The sequence below is a fragment of the Triticum urartu genome, chromosome 3A, assembly GCF_056163025.1.
Source record: "Triticum urartu cultivar PI428250 chromosome 3A, HENAU_Tu73, whole genome shotgun sequence".
Lineage (NCBI taxonomy): Eukaryota > Viridiplantae > Streptophyta > Magnoliopsida > Poales > Poaceae > Triticum > Triticum urartu.
The window spans coordinates 697131982-697151918 of NC_141875.1; the positions used below are offsets into that span (position 1 = coordinate 697131982).

At 44.9% G+C, this 19937-nt stretch overlaps 1 pseudogene; it reads right to left on the minus strand.

Moving 5' to 3' along the window:
- Window positions 1-7458: 7458 nt before the first annotated feature.
- LOC147981766 (uncharacterized) lies at window positions 7459-8612 on the minus strand (annotated as a pseudogene).
- Window positions 8613-19937: the final 11325 nt, after the last annotated feature.

A 19937-nucleotide genomic window follows, 5' to 3' on the forward strand; every position in this document is an offset into this window, starting at 1 on the left:
GTCACAACAAAACTAGGTGATTATAAAGATGCTCTACAGGTGTTTCAGATGGTGTTTGTTGAGTTGGCATAGATCGAGATTAGAATTTGTCAATACGATTGTAGGAGAGGTACCTCTGGGCCCTCTCGGTAATGCACATCACTATAAGCCTTGCAAGCAATGTGACTAATGAGTTAGTTGCGGGATGTTGCATTACGGAACATGTAAAGAGACTTGCCCGTAACGAGGTTGAACTAGCTATGATGATACCCACGATCGAATCTCGGGCAAGTAACATACCGATGACAAAGGGAACAAACGTATGTTGTTATGCGGTTTGACCGATAAAGATCTTCGTAGAATATGTAGGAGCCAACATGAGCATCCAGGTTCCGCTATTGGTTATTGACCAGAGACGTGTCTCGATCATGTGTACATAGTTCTCGAACCCGTAGGGTCCGCACGCTTAAAGTTAGATGACAGTTATATTATGAGTTTATGTACCAAAGGTAGTTCGGAGTCTCGGATATGATCACGGACATGGCGAGGAGTCTCGAAATGGTCGATACGTAAATATCGATATATTGGACGACTATGTTTGGACACCGGAAAGGTTCCGGAAGGTTTCAGACATTTATCGAAGTACCGGGGGTTACTGGAACCCCCCGGGAACTAATGGGCCTTGTTGGGCCTTAGTGGAGAGAGAGAGGGGCCGGCCAGGGCAAGAGGCGCGCCCCTCCCCTTGAGTCCGAATAGGACAAGGAAAGGGGGGGGGGGCGCCCCCCTTGCCTTTCCCCTCTCCCACTCCTTCCTCCCCCCTCCTTCTTGGACTAGGAAAGGGAGGGGTAAACCTACTTGGAGTAGGTTTCCCCTTCCTAGGACGCACCACCCCCTTGGCCGGCCCTCTCCTCCTCCCCCCTTTATATACGGAGGGGGGCACCCCATAGACACAACAATTGATCTCTTGATCTCTTAGCCGTGTGCGGTGCCCCCCTCCATCATAATCCACCTCGATCATATCGTAGCAGTGCTTAGGCGAAGCCCTGCGTCGGTAGAACATCATCATCGTCACCACGCCATCGTGCTGACGAAACTCTCCCTCAACACTCGGCTGGATCAGAGTTTGAGGGACGTCATCGAGTTGAGTGTGTGCAGAACTCGGAGGTGCCGTGCGTTTGGTACTTGATCGGTCAGATCGTGAAGACATATGACTACATCAACCGAGTTGCGCTAACGCTTCCGCTTTCGGTCTACGAGGGTACGTGGACACACTCTCCCCTCTCGTTGCTATGCATCACCATGATCTTGCATGTGCGTAGGAATTTTTTTGAAATTACTACGTTCCCCAACAATCTTCCACCAAGTAAACCAACTAGCATCAACTACAAGGAGTAATCAACACTACTAGCATCCCACAAGTACCAATCTGAGGTTTGGATACAAAGATTGGATACAAGAGATGAACTAGGGTTTGAGATGAGATGGTGCTGGTGAATATGTTGATGGAGATTGACCCCTCCTGATGAGAGGATCGTTGGTGATGACGATGGTGATGATTTCCCCCTCCCAGAGGGAAGTGTCCTCAGCAGAACAGCTCTGCCGGAGCCCTAGATTGGTTCCGCCAAGGTTCCGCCTCGTGGCGGTGGAGTCTCGTCCCGTAAGCTTGCTTATTATTTTTTCTCGGACGAAAGACCTCATATAGCAGGAGATGGGCATTGGAGGGCCACCAGGGGGCCCACGAGGTAGGGGGGCGCGCCCAGGGGGTAGGGCGCGCCCCCCACCCTCGTGGCTGGTGGGTGGCCCCCCTCTGGTACTTCTTGCGCTCAGTATTTTTTATATATTCTGGAAATAACTTCTGTGAAGTTTCATGACTTTTGGAGCTGTGCAGAATAGGTATCTAATGTTTGCTCCTTTTCCAGCCCAGAATCCCAGTTGCCGGCATTCTCCCTCTTCATGTAAACCTTGTAAAATAAGAGAGAATAGGCATAAATATTGTGACATAATGTGTAATAATAGCCCATAATGCAATAAATATCGATATAAAAGCATGATGCAAAATGGACGTATCAACTCCCCCAAGCTTAGACCTCGCTTGTCCTCAAGCGAAAGCCGAAATAGAAAAATATGTCCACACGTTTAGAGATAGAGGTGTCGATAAAAATAAAATACGGACATGAGGGCATCATGATCATTCTTAGAACAACAACATATATATATATATATTATATTGTCATATGATCTCTTATGCTAAAGTAACAATTCAATCACAATTTCAAGTATGAATCATAAACTTCATTGAGAACCAACAAACTCTAATCTCAGTCATTGAGGCGATTGCAATTTATCATAACATAGGAAAGAGTCAATATAAGAGCTTTTGTAACATCCCAAAATTCTAAATTTTGGAATGTTATAATAAATAGATAGATTTGATTGACTGTTTGATTGATTGACTGAAAGTGAGTGAAATTCGAAACTTTTTGAAAGTTAAATGAGAGGGAATAAAAGGACTTTCCCAAACTTTCATTTTTGCCTTTATGCTCTCCGTGAATTCAAATACTTTTTCATCACGAAACCCTGGAGAGAAGATGACATGACTTCTTCCATTTATTAAATGACAAGGGGTGTTGAAAATATTTGAATTTCATTTGAGAATATTTCCAATTCTGAAACTTTATGCAACTCAATGATTTTCACGAGAGAAGATAAAATGACTTCTTCAAATTATACGAAATATGAGTTGGGAGTTTCAAAGGATCAAATTCAAAGTCTTTTGAATTTATTTTCAATTTGGAGTTATTTGAGTTTTATTCAAATTATTTTCCTCCAAAAATAAAATATATGGAAAATAGGGTAACATGATTCCCTACATTAGAAAATTGGAGAGAAATAAATTTGAAACCATTTTGGTATTTTTGAAATGATTTTTGTTGGATTTTAATAGACCAGTAGCACTCTTTGAATTATCTGAATTTGTGTGAATTTTCTTTAATGCTAGAAAAATGTTCATGTTATAGAAAATCTTTTTTTGAAATTTTGATATATTATATGTCTATATAATATTTTTATTTGTTTTGTCCTTTTATTTTTGTTTGTCTGAGAATATGTAAAAAAAACAAAAACTTGTCCCCGACTGGGCCGGCCCAGCCCAGCCGGCTTCGTCCCCGACTCCAGCGCCTGCATGACAGCGCCGCCGCCGTGGTCGCCAGGGACATCGCCGCCGCCTCCCTTGCCCCTCCTCCATGCCACCTCCTCCCCTTCCCCTTAAATAACGAGGCCCCGGGCTCCGTTCCTCTCCTCCTCGCCGCTCGCGCCGCCTTGCCTCACCCGCATCTCGCCGCCGCCGCCGCAGCGCCTCGCCGCGCCACCGCCCGCTGCTGCTGCACAGCGCGCCGCACCGCGCCGCCGCACCCCTTGCCGCGCTGCTCGCCCACGCCGCCCACGCCGCATCGCCGCCGCACTTCCCGCACCGAGCCGCCGCCCGCTGCTTGCCGCCTCGACACCGAGCCGCCGTCGTTCGCGGGCATTGACCAGAAAGGTAAAACCGCCCCGGTCCAATTTTATTTAGGCTACGGTTTAATTTCGGTTCTTAAAAAAACCGATCAGTTGGTTATCCAGCGGGCGTTCGCTATTTAGGGTTCAGTAGCGAACGGTTTTCGTCTTATAGGCTTCCGTAGAGAACGTTCGCTATTTAGTCTTTTCTTTTATTTCAGTTTTTGGCCAGGGACCCGTTTGTGAATAAATTATTTGCAGAATAGCCCCTGATCTTCAAAACACTATAACTTTTTACTCGTTAGTCCAAATCCAACGAAACCAACGCTCACATCTTCGTTACGATACAAGAATTGTGAACCACCACACTGCATTCCCAGGTTCAGTTTCACATACATATACAGGCGTGATCCCTACATGCAGGGCCACGATGAGGTAGTAGCGAGAGACCAGGACGCCCTACAGTCTAGGCGCTACTGTTACAACAGAATATATCATGCTACTGTTACAACAGAATACATCATGCCATGCTACATACAAAGTGATGGTTCAACTCCCCCCGCAGTCCGTACGGTGCCAGGCAAGACGTTCAGACTGGATCGAAACTCACGAAACACCAAAGAAGGCAGCCCCTTGGTGAAGACGTCGGCAAACTGGGAGGTAGTTGGGACGTGGAGTACCTTCACCTCGCCAAGTGCCACACGATCACGAACAAAATGCAGGTCAATCTCCACATGCTTAGTGCGTTGGTGCTGAACAGGATTAGAGGACAGGTACACGACGCTCACATTGTCACAATAGACAAGAGTGGCATGACGGGGAGGATGATGGAGCTCGCTAAGGAGTTGCCGAAGCCAGCACGACTCCGCCACACAGTTGGCAACGGCGCGGTACTCGGCCTCGGCGCTGGACCGGGACACGGTGTGCTGGCGCTTAGACGACCAGGAGATCAAGTTGGCACCAAGGAAGATACAGAATCCTGAAGTAGAGCGGCGTGTGTCGGGACAACCGGCCCAATCAGCATCACTATAGGCAAGAAGGTCGTGGGAGGAGGAGCGGTAAAGCTGCAGGCCATAGTGAGGCGTACCACGCAGGTAGCGGAGAACCCTCTTGAGGAGCTGATAGTGCACATCGAGTGGAGCATGCATGACGAGACAAAGCTGCTGGACGGCGTAGGAGATATCTGGCCGTGTCAAGGTAAGATACTGTAAGGCTCCGGCAAGGCTACGGTAAAGTGTAGGGTCATGAAAGGGGACGCCGTGGGTGCTGGAGACCTTACTGGCCGTGTCGACGGGGGTGGAGATGGGTTTGCAGTTAAGCATATGCGCACGGTCGAGAATCTCGAGCGCGTACTATTCCTGCGAGAGGAAGAGATCGGTGTGGGAGCGATGCACATTGATCCCAAGGAAGTGGTGAATGTCGCCAAGGTCACTCATGGCGAACTCGCCGGTGAGAGAAGTAACGAGGGACTGAAGCAAGTCGGTGGTGTTAGCAGTGAGGATAATGTCGTCAACATAGAGAAGAAGGTAGGCGAGGTGGGTACCACGGTGGAGAACAAAGAGGGAGGTATCACATTTGGAAGACTCAAACCCAAGTGTATGGAGGAATTTGGTAAACCGAAGGAACCAAGTGCGGGGCGCCTGCTTGAGCCCATAGAGAGACTTGTTGAGGCGGCAAACATGTGTAGGATGGGTCGCATCCACAAAGCCGGCGGGTTGCTGACAGTAGACGGTCTCGGCCAAATCGCCGTGAAGGAAAGCATTTTTGACGTCCATCTGGCGAATGGGCCACCCATTTGCCGTCGCAATGCTGAGGACGACACGGATGGTAGCCGGCTTGACCACGGGACTGAACGTCTCCCCATAGTCGACACCGGGCTGCTAAGTGAAGCTGCGCACCACCCACCGAGCCTTGTACCGCGCCAAAGTGCCGTCGGGATGGAGTTTGTGGCGGAAGATCCACTTGCCGGTGACCACGTTTACACCTGCAGGACAAGGAACCAAAGACCAAGTGTCATTCCGAATTAGCGCATTAAACTCATCAAGCATAGCGGCATGCCAGTGCGGATCCTTGAGTGCAACACGGTACGAGGACGGGAGAGGTGAAGTGGTGGTGGAGACGTGAAGGTCAAGGACGTCCTTGGGCATAGCATAGCCAGTTTTGGCGCGGGTTTGCATCGGGTGAGGGTTAGCGGGCGGAGTAACGGGTACGGCGCGGGCTGGGAGAGGCTGGTCAGGTGGAGACAAAGGAGCACGAGGCGGTGCGGGGCTGGGAAGCTGGGTGGGGTGCATAGAAGGTGTGGGGGAGCCGCGAAGCAGGGTGGGGTGTGGTGCATGCATGGGGGTGCATGGGGAAGATCCCGAGAGATCGGGTGCAGGTGGGGTCGCAGGACCGGATCGTGGGGAAAGACCGGGATGAGCGGGCGGGGGGTTGGCGCGATGCGGTTGGACCGGTGCGGGATGGGCGCGAGGGGCGCAGGACCGGGGAGTGGGGCCTGGCGGGAATGGTGGGTACGAGGAACGGAAAGCGAGGGGCAGCGAGGGTGGAGGCGCCAGATTTTCTGCGGCTGAGGATCCTGCAGGCTCAGAGAAAGGAAAGCAATTTTCATCAAATATCACATGCCGAGAGATAATGATTTTGCGTGTGGATAAATCAAAGCAGCGGTATCCCTTCTGTTCACGTGGATACCCGAGGAAAACGCAGTGAGTAGAGCGAGGTGATAGTTTGTGGGCGGCAGTAGCAGAGGTGTTCGGATAGCAGAGGCACCAAAACGTGCGTAGATGGTCGTAGGTAGGGTGTACGCCATGGAGAAGAAAATGAGGAGTAAAATGATGAATGGCACGCGACGGTCGTATGTTGAGTAGGATGGTGGCGGTGTGTAATGCCTCCGCCCAGAAGGGCGCGGGAAGAGAGGCCTGAAAGAGGAGTGTGCGGACGATGTCATTTGTTGTGCGAATGTGACATTCAGCTTTCCCATTCCGCGGAGAAGTGTGAGGGCAAGTGAGGCGGAAGGAGATGCCATGAGAAGAGAAGTAGTCACGAAGAGTGGTGGTGAGAAATTCGCCGCCATTGTCACACTGAACACATCGAATAAGTACGCCGTATTGGGTGAGGACAAACTGAAAAAATCGTAGAAGAACATCACAGGTTTCAGACTTAGCACGAAGAGGAAAGGTCCAGGAAAAATGAGTGTAATCATCAATAACCAAAAAGGTAATATTTGTAACCGGAAGAACTCACAACCGGAGATGTCCATAAATCACAATGAACTAAATGAAATGGGGAGGTGGTATAAGAGGTGGATGAGGGGAAAGGGAGGCGAGTGTGTTTGCCAAGCTGACATGCGGTACATAAAGGAGACGTGCGAGCATCTTTATTGCAAACGTTGAGGAAATCTAAAGAAAGCCGGGAAAATGAAGAAGCACTTGGGTGTCCAAGCCGCCGGTGCCACACATCATGCGTAGAGATGGTGAAGGCCGTCGATGGAGCAGCACCATGGTTGCCGGAGAACGGATAGAGATCACCTTCACTGTTGCATCTCAGAAGAACTTCCTTGGTGGCTAGGTCCTTCACGGAAAAACCAGCGGGGTCAAATTCCACGGAACACAAATTATCACGGGTAAATTTTCGGACGGAGATGAGATTCTTAACAATGTTAGGGGAAAGAAGAATATGACTTAAGTAGAAGGGACGAGGTGGAAGGTGAGCAGTACCAATGGCAAGCACAAGGAGCCGGGCTCCATTACCGACGATGATATGAGAATAAGGTGCTAACAGGGGACGAAATGAGGTCAAGGTACCTGGGTCCCCGAAGAAGTGCGACGCGGCTCCCGTATCCATGATCCACTCGGCGGTGTTCGGCGGGAAGGCGGTGTTGTAGCTGGGTGCGACGTGATAGAGAGCGCCGGCGTCCCATGCTAGGGGCAGTGCCCCGTACGGCGCGGGCGGAGTGGAGGCGGGCGCACCCGGAAGCAGCACGGGGTAGGCCTAGTGAGGTAGGCCGGGGCGGGGGCCGAGAACTCCGGCGCTGTTGGGAGGAATCCAGGGGACGCGCGGAGGAGGGAAAGGCATCCCCATCGGCGCAAAATAGCCAAGCCAGGGCTGGGCCCTGGCGCCGCGCCCACCAGGAGCATCGCCGCGACCACGGCCGCGGCCGCGCCCACGCCCACCGCGTCCACTGTTGCGGTTAGCGCCGAGCTGGCCACCCCCGCGGCCACCGCCACCGCCGTGGTCATTGCTGCCACGGTTGCCGCCGCCGCCGTGGTCACCGCCGCCACCGCCACCACGGTCGCCACTGCCGCGGTCATCGTGCTGGACAGCGAGGACGTGGGCGCCTTCAGTGCGGGCGCGCTTGTCCAGAGTCAGCTCGGCGAGGACGAGCCGAGAGCGTGCCCGGTTGAAGGATGGCAGAGGCACAGTGGACTGAATGATGGCGCCTTGCATGGCGAACTTGGGGCCAAGGCCGTCGAGCATCTGCAACGTAAGAGCCCGATCGCCGACCGGCTCTTTCACATCAGCGAGGGAAGCGGCGATACCTTGCAGACGACGACAGTAGTCGTTGATGGAGAGGTCACCGCGCACGCAGCTCCGGAACTCCTGGCCCAGATGCATGGCATGCTCCGCCTCATTGGCGAGGAAGTATTCGTGTAGGCGGCGCCAGATGGTGAACGCAGTGGAGCCGGCGGGGGCGACGACGTCAAGGAGGTCGCCGTCGATGGTGTAGAAGAACAGCAGGACGAGAGTGTTGTCGTCGTCCCTCCAGGAAGGGTCGGCGAGGCGACGATCCGCGCCGTCACGGATGTGATCTTCGGCATGGTACCAGGCGAGCAGGAGGTTGACGTAGTTGCGCCAACGGGTAAAATTGGTCCCGTCGAGGACCAACTTGAAGTCGATCGCGCCGATGATGCTGGCTGGGATGGGGGCAGTAGGTGCTGGGTTGAGTGGGTGGGTAGCTAAAGGGAGATCGCCAGAACGAGGGAGAGCAGGGGAGACTGGGGCGCGGGGGCGCTCGCCAGAGGTCAGGTCGACGGAGAGGGTCGCAGCGGCCGAGCCATCATCCTCGTGAGGTTGAGGGGGCGAGGAGGAGGGAGAGTGGGAGGAGGTGGTTGACATGGCTAGCTCTGATTACCAACAAGAATTGTGAATCACCGCACTGCATTCCCAGGTTCAGTTTCACATACATATACAGGCGTGATCCCTACATGCAGGGCCACGATGAGGTAGTAGCGAGAGACCAGGACGCCCTACAGTCTAGGCGCTACTGTTACAACAGAATATATCATGCTACTGTTACAAGAGAATACATCATGCCATGGTACATACAACGTGACGGTTCAACTACGATCTCCTCTATCGAGTAAAACAACTTAAACATGTTTTTGAAAAGTTTAAAATTTTGAATTAGAACTGATTTGTATTCAAACTTCTTTTGATCATATCTTTTTATCCGTAACTCCGTTTGAGTTGATTCTTTTTGCAAATTAAAGCTCTTGACCTAAACTTTCTGATAAGGCCAAATTCACATAATTTTGGTACTGTTAGAAATTGTTTTATGTTGCAAGAGCTATTTGCTTGGTTTTGATGTTTTCCGAATTGTCTTCTTCGATTTTTCTGGTCTTTTGAGTGATTGCTTATGTGTGGTTACTATTTCTTGCCTACGATAGATTGACCGGAGTGTGACGAGTAGAACTATCAAGAGTTTTGAGTGCGAATCATCTTCATCAACATTGCAGGCAAGTTCACACTTTGATCATATCCCCTTTCATACCCAGTTTTTATGCATTAGTTTCACCCTCAAACATTGCATGAGTAGGATTGATAACATGTGGGTATTGGGAAGTAGTTGATGAGGTAGGAACCTATTGCCCTGCATTCAAACCTTGGGAGTTACTATTATGTTATGCTTACATTGCCATGCTATGCTCGTAGACGTGGATTGGTTTTGAGAGTATTTCATGACAGATGTGAGATTGTTACTTAATGGTTCAACTTAAGGTGGCAACTTTAATACACATCTGGGTGGATTGCTAGGGGCACCCTGGGGATATACCAGTGGACTTGCCCGGACACCTGGGGAAATACCAGTGTTGTCCTAGGAGATCCCGGGGATATACAGTGTGATCATCCTACGGTCCGCCACCCAGGCTCAAAGGGATCATAAGATTATTCATGCTAGAAACTTCCGTGTGCAGCCACAAGCTATTATGGGCTCTAGCATAGTTGATTAAGTCGTGTGAACTCTTACAGTGGTAGACTAGCAGATGTAGGGGTTGTAGGTGGAACGGTCTACCCATCGTAAGGTGCAAACGCTTCTAAAAGACTATGTCTCGGTCATCCGTCTTCTCAAACACCATGTAGTGCGAGAAACCAAATGGAGGCGATCGAGTCTTGTGGGGAAAAGTGCGCAAACCTCTGCAGAGTGTAATAAACTAATCATGATTAGCCGTGTCCCCGGTTATGGACATCTTGAGTCTCTGGTACTTGGATTATCCTGTTGATCTCATCACGTTACTTTAAATTAAGTTTGTTGGGTTTAATGATGTTATTTAATTGGGATTGAGAATGCTGTCAACCATTCTCAATGTTCAACAACCACCATGATAGTTAAATAAAATTTATTCCTTTGTAGTAGGGAAAAATTGGCTTTTCGCAAAACTATAACCATAGAGCTTTTCCACCAGCCAAATATGCATGTAGTGATAGCCATTGTTCATCATTATCCTCTGGTGTGAATTTGCCAGTACATTCAATGTACTGACCCTTTGTGGCTGCAACGTCTCATGTTGCAGGATTATCTTACGACAAGTAAGTGATACGTTAGGGTTACGATTTCTACACTCAACTTTGCTGTTGGTGTTGATGGGAATCCACAACCTTGTTACTTCCACTATTTTGGATTGAGGTAATAGTATTTACGTTACTTTTACATGTGATTTACCTCTGTTTTAAATCCTCGAGTACTGTGTGTGTCAGCATACCAATCTAGGGATGACACTTAAGCACAGAGACTTGATCCATTCGGGTCGGGTCGCTACAGCTTTTCAGCAAGTCCACATACTCAACCATCTTTTAGTCTTTCACAATTGCTAACACTCACGCAATATTTATGGGTATGAAGTTCTAATCGGACACAGAGAAAGATAGGGGCTTATAATTTTGCCTCCCAACGTTTTACCTCAAGAGTAATGTCAACAATAATAGTTCATGAAGACTCACATACAATTAGCTATATATATCAGGATCTTTCAAACACATTGTGCTTGCCAAAGGATAAAATGTAAAAGGAAAGGTGAAGATCACCATGACTCTTGCATAAGGTAGATGATAAAATTAAAAGATAGGCCCTTCGCAGAGGGAAGTAGAGGTTGTCATGCGCTTTCAGGGTTGGATGCACAAAATCTTAATGCGAAAGAACGTCACTTTATATTGCCACTTGTGATATGGACCTTTATTATGCAGTCTGTCGCTTTTATTTCTTCCACATCACAAGATTGTATAAAGATTATTTTCTCCATGTTAATAAGTCATACATATTTAGAGAGCAATTTTTATTGCTTGCACCGATGACAACTTACTTGAAGGATCTTACTCAATCCATAGGTAGATATGGTGGACTCTCATGGCAAAACTGGGTTTAGGGATATTTGGAAGTACAAGTAGTATCTCTACTTGGTGCAAAGAAATTGGCTAGCATGAGAGGGAAAGGCAAGCTCAACATGTTGGATGATCCATGACAATATAATTTATCTCAGATGTAAGAAAACATAACTCATTACGTTGTCTTCCTTGTCCAACGTCAGCTCTTAGCATGTCATACTTTAATGAGTGCTCACAATCATAAAAGATGTCCAAGATAGTATATTTATATGTGAACCTCTCTTTCTTTATTACTTCCTATTCATTGCAACGATGACCAAAACTATGTTTGTCAACTCTCAACAACTTTTATTCATCATACTCTTTATATGTGAGCTCATTACTTTCCATAAGATCCATATGATCTCTTTGTTTCTTTTTATTTCTTCTCTTTTATTTTATTTAATTCTCTCAAGATCATAGCAAAATAATCAAGCCCTTGACTCAACACTAATCTTTATTATATATAGCTCGCGGACTCGATTACATAAGAAGATCATAAAGCAAAACTCACAACTAGATCATACTAAAACTTTATTCTACTAGATCAAGATATTATCAAAAGGACCGAACTAAGAAAAACGGTAAAGATAAAAGTGATGGTGATACGATACCAGGGCACTCCCACAAGCTTGGCAGTTGCCAAGGGGAGTGCCCATACCCATGTGATTATATCTCTTTTGCTGGTGAAGGAGATGGAGGTGATGATGGATAGTCTCACATCGAGCGTAGGAGGTCCTCCAACCTGCGGATAATGCCCTTGAGTGCGATGATATGCTCCTTTAACAAAATATTTTCACGTGTGAGATACTTGTTTTGTATACGAGCTAACTCAATCATCTTGAAAGCTTCGATCTCAGTTGGGGTAAGAAGATTGTGATCAAGTTGAAGGATGTCTTCTGCTGCCGGAACTTGGTCCTCCGTGGCCTTCTTGATCCCTTCATCCTTGTTGATCTCCATAGGTTCTTCCCTCTTCAGTTCTATCTTCATTAGCCAAGCATCGTTGTCACCATTGTTGGAGGAGGGGGACGACATGATGCCTGGCCTTGACAAACCTGACAAAAGACAGCTCGAAACAAGAATAGAGGATATTTGCGTGGTACGGTGGTCAAAACCTTCGGGAGATTATATAATGAATTTTTACCGACCAAAAGAAGTATCGTGCAAGAAAACAGAGTCCGGAGAGCACACGAGGTGCCCACGAGGCAGGGGGGCGCGTCCAGGGGGTAGGGCACGCCTCCCACCCTCGTGGAAGCCTCGTGTCCTTCCCGGACTGCTTCTTATTTTCCTATTTTTCTAAATATTCCAAAACGGAGAAAAATTGCCATTAGAACTGTTTTGGAGTCGGTTTACTTACCGTACCACATACCTATTCCTTTTCGGGGTCTGAAACGTTCTGGAAAGTGTCCCTTATGTATTCCTCCGGGGTTACGGTTTTGATAATATTAGTTTCAACATTTATAGGATTGCCTGAGATATAATGTTTAATTCTTTGACCGTTCACCACCTTCGGATTTGTGCCTTCAAAGTTGTTGATTTTTATGGCACCGAAATGATAGACCTCCTCGATAACGTAAGGACCTTCCCATTTAGAGAGAAGTTTGCCTGCAAAAAATCTTAAATGAGAGTTGTATAACAATACATAATCACCTACATTGAACTCACGCTTTTGTATCCTTTTATGATGCCATCTTTTAACTTTTTCTTTAAACAGCTTGGCATTTTCATAAGCCTGGGTTCTCCATTCATCAAGTGAGCTAATGTCAAAAAGCCTCTTCTCACCAGCAAGTTTGAAGTCATAGTTGAGCTCCTTAATAGCCCAATATGCCTTATGTTCTAATTCAAGAGGTAAGTGACATGCTTTACCATAAAGCATTTTATACGGAGACATACCCATAGGATTTTTATATGCAGTTCTATAGGCCCATAATGCATCATCAAGTTTCTTGGACCAATTATTTCTAGATCTATTAACAGTCTTTTGCAAAATTAATTTGAGCTCTCTATTACTCAATTCTACTTGACCACTAGACTGTGGGTGATAAGGAGATGCAATTCTATGATTAACATCATACTTAGCAAGCATTTTGCGAAAGGCACCATGAATAAAGTGTGAACCACCATCAATCATTAAATATCTAGGGACTCCAAACCTAGGGAAAATAACTTCTTTAAGCATCTTAATAGTGGTGTTATGATCAGCACTACTAGTTGGAATAGCCTCTACCCACTTAGTAACGTAATCAACAGCAACTAAAATATGTGTATACCCATTAAAGGAAGGAAAATGTCCCATACGATCAAAGCCCCAAACATCAAATGGTTCAATAACAAGTGAATAATTCATAGGCATTTCTTGACGTCTACTAATATTAACAAGTCTTTGACATTCATCACAAGACAAGACAAACTTACGGGCATCCTTGAAGAGAGTTGGCCAATAAAAACCGGATTGCAATACCTTGTGTGAAGTTCTATCTCCAGCATGGTGCCCTCCATAGGCTTCGGAGTGGCACTTGCATATTATCTGTTCCTTTTCATGCTCGGGTACACAACATCTATAATACCATCTACTCCTTCTTTATAAAGATGTGGGTCATCCCAAAAGTAATGTCTTAAATCATAGAAGAACTTTTTCTTTTGCTGGTATGTGAAACTAGGTGGTATAAATTTAGCAACAATATAATTAGCATAATCAGCATACCATGGAGCAGTTCGAGAAGAATTTATGACATTTAATTGTTCATCAGGAAAGCTATCATCAATAGGTAGTGGGTCATCAAGAACATTTTCTAACCTAGACAAGTTGTCTGCAACGGGGTTCTCAGCTCCCTTCCTATCAATAATATGCAAATCAAATTCTTGTAGCAAGAGAACCCATGTAATAAGTCTAGGTTTAGCATCTTTCTTTTCCATAAGGTATTTAATAGCAGCATGATCAGTGTGAATAGTTATTTTAGAATCAACAATATAAGGTCTGAACTTATCACAAGCAAAAACAACTGCTAAAAATTCTTTTTCAGTGGTAGCATAATTTCTCTGGGCATTATCTAGAGTTCTACTAGCATATTGAATAACATTTAATTTCTTATCAACTCTTTGCCCTAGAACAACCCCTACAGCATAATCACTAGCATCACACATAATTTCAAAGGGTAAAGTCCAATCAGGTGGCTGAACAATAGGTGCAGAAATTAATGCTTTCTTAAGTATTTCAAATGCTTCTACACAATAATCATCAAAGACAAAAGGAATATCTTTTTGTAATAGATTAGTCAGAGGCCGAGAAATTTTTGAGAAGTCCTTAATGAACGTCCTATAAAAACCAGCGTGACCGAGGAAGCTTCTTATACCTTTAATGTCCTTGGGACATGGCATCTTTTCAATAGCATCAACTTTAGCTTTATCAACTTCAATGCCTCTTTCAGAAATTTTAAGCCCCAAGACAATACCTTCATTAACCATAAAGTGGCATTTCTCCCAATTTAGAACAAGATTAGTTTCTTCACATCTCTACAAAACTCGATCAAGGTTGCTCAAGCAATCATCAAAAGAGGATCCATAAACGGAGAAATCGTCCATGAAAACCTCACATATCTTTTCACAAAAGTCAGAAAATATAGCCATCATGCATCTTTGAAAGGTAGCAGGTGCATTACATAAACCAAAAGGCATACGTCTATAAGCAAAAGTACCGAATGGGCAAGTAAAAGTGGTCTTTGCTTGATCATCAGCTGACACAGGTATTTGAGAGAAACCAGAGTAACCATCTAGAAAACAAAAATATGTATGTTTGGATAATATTTCTAGCATTTGATCAATAAAAGGTAAGGGGTAATGATCTTTTTTTAGTAGCCTTATTTAATTTGCGGAAATCAATTACCATCCTATAACCTGTAGTAATTCTTTGCGGAATCAATTCATCTTTATCATTAGGAACAACAATAATACCTCCCTTCTTAGGGACACAATGGACAGTACTTACCCACTGACTATCAGCAACGTGATAAATTATACCTGCCTCAAGGAGCTTTAATATTTCCTTTCTTACCACTTCTTTCATCTTAGGATTCAGCCGTCGTTGGTGATCAATAAATGGTTTGGCGTCTTTCTCCAAATTTATTTTGTGTTGACATAGAGTGGGACTAATGCCCTTAAGATCATTAAGAGTATATCCAATAGCAGCACGGTGCTTCTTCAGAGTTTTCAATAATTTTTCTTCTTCATGCTCTGAAAGGTTAGCACTAATAATAACATGATATATCTTCTTTTCATCAAGATAAGCATATTTAAGAGTATAAGGTAATGGTTTAAGCTCAAACACGGGATCACCCTTGGGTGGAGGAGGATCCCCTAGGACTTCAACATGCAAATTGTGTTTCAGAATGGGTCCTTATTTAAAGAATACTTCATCTATTTCCCTTCTTTCATTCATAAACATATCATTTTCATGGTCTAGCAAATATTGTTCTAAATGATCAGTAGGAGGCACGGCAATAGAAGCAAGACCAACAATTTCATATTTACTAGGCAATTCTTCATCATGGGGTTGCCTACGAAATTTAGAGAAGTTAAACTCATGAGACATATCACCCAAACCAATAGTAACAAGATCCTTTTCGCAGTCTATCCTAGCATTAACAGTATTCAAGAAGGGTCTACCAAATATAATGGGGCAAAAACTATCTTGAGGGGAGCCAAGAACAAGAAAATCAGCATGATATTTAACCTTCCCACACAAGACTTCAACATCTCTAACAATCCCAATTGGTGAAATAGTATCTCTATTAGCAAGCTTAATGGTAACATCGATATCTTCTATCTCAGCTGGTACAATATCAGGCATAATTTCTTTGTATAAGGAAATAGGTATTGCACTAGCACTAGAACCCATATCACACAAGTCATGATAACAATGATCTCCTATTTTAACAGAAATAACAGGCATGCCTACCATAGGTCTATGTTTATCTTTAGCACCAGGTTTAGCAATTCTAGCAGTCTCATCACAAAAGTAAATAACATGCCCATCAATATTATCAGCCAAGAGATCTTTAACAATAGAAATGTTAGGTTCAACTTTAACTTTCTCAGGAGGTGTATAAGTTCTAATATTACTTTTACGAACCACAGTTGAAGCTTTAGCATGATCCTTTATTCTAAGAGGGAAAGGTGGTTTCTCAACATAAGCAGTGGGAACAACAGGATCATCACAAGTGATAATTTTTTATTCAACTTTAATAGGTGCAACTACTTTTGTTTCAATGGGAGGATTATATTTAAACCACTTCTCCTTAGGGAGATCAACATGAGTAGCAAAGGATTCATAGAAAGAAGCTACTATCTTAGAGTCAAGTTCATATTTAGTGCTAAATTTACGGAAAACATCGGTATCCATAAAAGATTTAACACAATCAAACTTAGGTGTTATACCTGACTCTGTACCTTCGTCGAGATCCCAATCTTCAGAGTTGCGTTTAATTCTCTCCAATAAATTCCATTTGAATTCAATAGTCTTCATCATAAAGGAACCAGTATAAGAAGTATCGAGCATGGAGCGATTGTTGTCAGAAAGCCGAGCATAAAATTTTTGAATAATCATTTCTCTTGAGAGCTCATGATTGGGGCATGAATATAACACTGACTTAAGACTTCCTGAAGCTTGAGCGACGCTTTCTCCTTCGTGAGGCCAAAAATTATATATATAATTACGATCACGATGAACAAGATGCATAGGATAAAACTTCTGGTGAAATTCCAATTTCAATCGCTTATAGTCCCATGATCCCATATCATCACATAGCCTATACCAAGTCAATGCATCTCCCTTCAAATATAAAGGGAAGACCTTCTTCTTGATAACATCATCGGGCATACCTGCAAGCTTAAATAATCCACAAACTTCATCCACATAGATTAAGTGTAAGTCGGGATGCAATGTTCCATCTCCTGCAAAAGGATTAGCTAGTAGTTTCTCTATCATACACGAAGGAATTTCGAAGTAAACATTTTCATTTTCAGTAGGTCCAGTAGGTTGAGGAGAAACTATTTTCTCTACCGGTCGGGGTGAAGATACCCCGAACAAGCCCCTCAAAGGATTACTTTCCATAGTAACAAGTGACAGTAAATTTCGACACACTATATAATTTTTTCCTTACCAAATTCCACCTACCAAAGGCGCTTCACTCCCCGGCAACGGCGCCAGAAAAGAGTCTTGATGACCCACAAGTATAGGGGATCTATCGTAGTCCTTTCTATAAGTAAGAGTGTCGAACCCAACGAGGAGCAGAAGAAAATGATAAGCGGTTTTCAGCAAGGTATTCTCTGCAAGCATTGTAATTATCGGTAACAGATAGTTTTGTGATAAGGTAATTGGTAACGAGTAACAAGTAACAAGTGTAAATAAAGTGCAGCAAGATGGCCCAATCCTTTTTGTAGCAAAGGACAAGCCTGGACAAACTCTTATATGAAGGAAAGTGCTCCCGAGGACACATGGGAATTATCGTCAAGCTAGTTTTCATCACGTTCATATGATTCGCGTTCGGTACTTTGATAATTTGATATGTGGCTGGACCGGTGCTTGGGTGCTGTCCTTACTTGGGCAAGCATCCCACTTATGATTAACCCCCATTGCAAGCATCCACAACTACAACAGAAGTATTAAGGTAAACCTAACCATAGCATGAAACATATGGATCCAAATCAGCCCCTTACGAAGCAACGCATAAACTAGGGTTTAAACTTCTGTCACTCTAGCAACCCATCATCTACTTATTACTTCCCAATGCCTCCCTCTAGGCCCAAACAATGGTGAAGTTTCATGTAGTCGACGTTCACATGACACCACTAGAGGGATGACAACATATATCTCATCAAAATATCGAACAAATACCAAATTCACATGACTACTAATAGCAAGACTTCTCCCGTGTCCTCAGGAACAAATATAACTACTCAAAAATCATATTTATGTTCATAATCAGAGGGGTATTAATATGCATAATGGATCTGAACATATGATCTTCCACCAAGTAAACTAACTAGCATCAACTACAAGGAGTAATCAACACTACTAGCAACCCACACGTACCAATCTGAGGTTTGGATACAAAGATTGGATACAAGAGATGAACTAGGGTTTGAGATGAGATGGTGCTGGTGAAGATGTTGATGGAGATTGACCCCCTCCTGATGAGAGGATCGTTGGTGATGACGATGGTGATGATTTCCCCCTCCCGGAGGGAAGTGTCCCCGGCAGAACAGCTCTGCCGAAACCCTAGATTAGTTCCGCCAAGGTTACTCCTCGTGGCGGTGGAGTCTCATCCCGTAAGCTTGCTTATTGTTTTTTTCTCGGATGAAAGACCTCATATAGCAGAAGGTGGGCATCGGAGGGCCACCAGGGGGCCCACGAGGCAGGGGGCGCGCCCAGGGGGTAGGGCGCACCCCCACCCTCGTGGCTGGTGGGTGTCCCCCCTCTAGTACTTCTTGCGCTCAGTATTTTTTATATATTTTGGAAATAACTTCCGTGAAGTTTCAGGACTTTTGGAGCTATGCAGAATAGGTCTCTAATATTTGCTCCTTTTCCAGCCCAGAATCCCAGCTGCCGGCATTCTCCCTCTTCATGTAAACCTTGTAAAATAAGAGAGAATAGGCATAAGTATTGTGACATAATGTGTAATAACAACCCATAATGCAATAAATATCGATATAAAAGCATGATGCAAAATGGACGTATCAGTGAAGACCTGGCTGCTCCTGCTGAAACTGTTGATGATGAACCTCTCTTATCTGCTGCTGTTTTTCTGATCCTCATTGCTTTAGGAGGTGGAGCAGATGAGGCTAGCATCTGTGAAGTTTGGTGTTGATGTGGTGGTTGTGGAGGTGGATGTGTAGCACTAGAGGAACCCCTAAAAATTTCTCTATTCTCCTGCATGACAGGATTAAAACAGTTAGTAAATAGACCAGACCTAAAATAATTAAACAAAGAATGCAACATTTTTAAATGACCTGGTGTAAGTTATGTCCCATCTGAAGACTTGGTTTTAGAGCTTTCCCACAGTTAGTATATCTATGGCCTTGTAGACCACAATTGCTGCATGTAATTGTTCCCATCCTGCTTGTGTCCTTTGGTGCAGGCACCTCAAACTGGTCCTTTCTCCTAGCTATCTGTTTCTTCCCTGGTTTTTCTTTGAACATCGGGATCTCAATATCCCGAGTATGGGTGTTAGGCCAAAATTCAGGACCAGGGACAGGGTGCACTATGTCTTTGTATGCTTCAATATATAGTGGATTTTTGAAAAATTCATGCACATAGTCCTCTGGGTGCATGTGAAGCTTGCTCATTGCTGCTATTGCATGACTACATGTCACACCTGTCATGTCCCACCTCCTGCAGTCACATGAGTTAGTATCTATGTTCACACAGTACTGATTTTCACCACTAGACACTTGCCAAATGTCAGGACCAGCCCTATGTGCCTCATAAAATTTGGCATACTTCTTATTCTCCTCCAGTTTCTCTGAATAGTTGGGTGTGATCATCCACCTACTGGTCTCTGTCTTTTCCCTAGTCTTCTGCCTTTTGATCATCTTCTTAGTCCTAATTCCTTCAAACATAGTCCTAGTTGGTTTGGCCCTAACATCAAGGATCATTTTGTTGAAAACCTCACTAAGTTTGTTCACAACAAGATCAGTTTTGCAATTGTAATCCATTACAGACCTACACCAAGTCTCCTTTGGAATTTTTTAAGCCACTTCCAGGCATCCTCACACTCTGCTTTAAGATCAACCATTGCTAATTCATGGCCATGTTTGGTGAATGAGTAGCTAGC